Source organism: Egretta garzetta, unplaced genomic scaffold (assembly GCF_000687185.1).
Source record: "Egretta garzetta isolate BGI_Z169 unplaced genomic scaffold, ASM68718v1 scaffold271, whole genome shotgun sequence".
Lineage (NCBI taxonomy): Eukaryota > Metazoa > Chordata > Aves > Pelecaniformes > Ardeidae > Egretta > Egretta garzetta.
In genome coordinates, this window is record NW_009258669.1 from 312,781 (window position 1) to 314,481 (window position 1,701).

The following is a 1,701-nucleotide window of genomic DNA, read 5'->3' on the forward strand; positions in this document are numbered from 1 at the left end:
TCCCTTTCTCACTTTTCCTCTCTTTCTCTGCTTTTCTCTCGCGTATTTGTTGTTGGCCAAATAAAGTGACTTGGCACTTGACTCTGTTTTGAATCTTAATTCTGTTCCTGAGAATGTGAAAGGAACCTAGCCACGATAAAACATTGGAGTTAATCAGAAGTTAAGCCCAGCCGCACCCAACCTCCCAGAATTATCTGAGATCGGTTGGAAAGCAAGGGGGTTTAACCTCTGCCAAATTGTTCAACCCAACAGTGGATCGTGACATGTGTACAGTGGGACTAGTTAAGAGAATTAACATCTTCCACACAGTGCATACAATACCATAATGATTCAGAAGCACTTACATTCCCAACCCCACAGAGATAAAAGTTCTGAAAGAAAGTCTATTACTAGCATGGTGCTTCTTAAATTGGTGTTCATTGAATTGACCATTTTGTTATCTAAAACCTGAATGTGGCATTTACCCGCAAGTTACCTGAGATCACCAGCCAGGCCTGTGAGATGGCTCAACAGGCTTCTATTTATTACACCAACAAGTGAATTCTGTGCAGATCCCAAGGGTTGCTCTATGAGTTCAGCACAGAAGGGGCTAATGGACGTAAAGAATGAGAAAAAATTAATTGACAGCCTCCTGTCTTTTAGTTCTGTCCATCATACCATACTGAAATGGCTTCTTTTCTCTTCTGCTCAGTCTCCAAGTATTGGTGGCATGTTTTTTTATCCCTCTTCTCTAGTTTGGTTCAGCCAAGATGAACATATCGAAGTGCAAATGATGAAGCTGACCAGTACAGGTGTCCCTTGAAGGGCAATTGGCAGCCACAGCCTTAACATCCCAGTAGACTCTTGAGTGTTCTATGTGTGTGCTGAACAAGTGGCTTTGCAATAATTGCCCTCTTCCTGTAAGACATCTAGGACTAATCGTATTTTTAGATTCACCACTCGTCTGCTTTTGAAGATTATTTTGTAAACCAGGTACATGACATTTATGTACAGGGCACTTGGTAAGTTTGCACATCACTGGCATAGCAGAGAACATTTATTGAAATGTAGTCTCCTACCTCTCTACACATAAAAAAAATGGTCCTTCTCTCTTAGTCCATTGGTGTTGCTCCAGCCTTGCTTGGGAAATACAGATCATTTCAATGGTCTCAAGGGTTTTGCTTATTATGCCTATAATTAAATCCCAAGTATGTGCATATTTAACACACCAATGGAAGCGCTATCGAATCATCTCCCATACATCTGGCTGGCTTCTGTTAGCTGTAGGACAACATGGTAGGATGCCACATCTAGTTAAACAAAATAGACAAATATTTCAAACGTTCTTCACCACTATGAATCACTTTTCAAAGTGATTTATTATGTCAAAAGTAATCTCATTTCTGGCTGAGCTGCCACAGCTCCCTTAACTCGCCCATCAGGCTCCAGCGATCCCTTCACACTGCCTCCATTTTTGTTTGCCAGAAAAGCTAAGAGACTTGTAATGAAAAATATCTGGGTTTGTTACAAAAAATTAGAATGTTCCGACATTATCTGATCAGCCTAAGCCAATAAAGGATGATTCACAGAAAAGATTTAACCACCCATAGAATCAGGCCAGATACCTCTAGGGCACTGAAAGTAAAATGTAATTGTTTTATTCTCTTTGTTTTGGTTTTATGAGATAGCTGCTGTATATATGCTGATAGTGATTTAAATCTC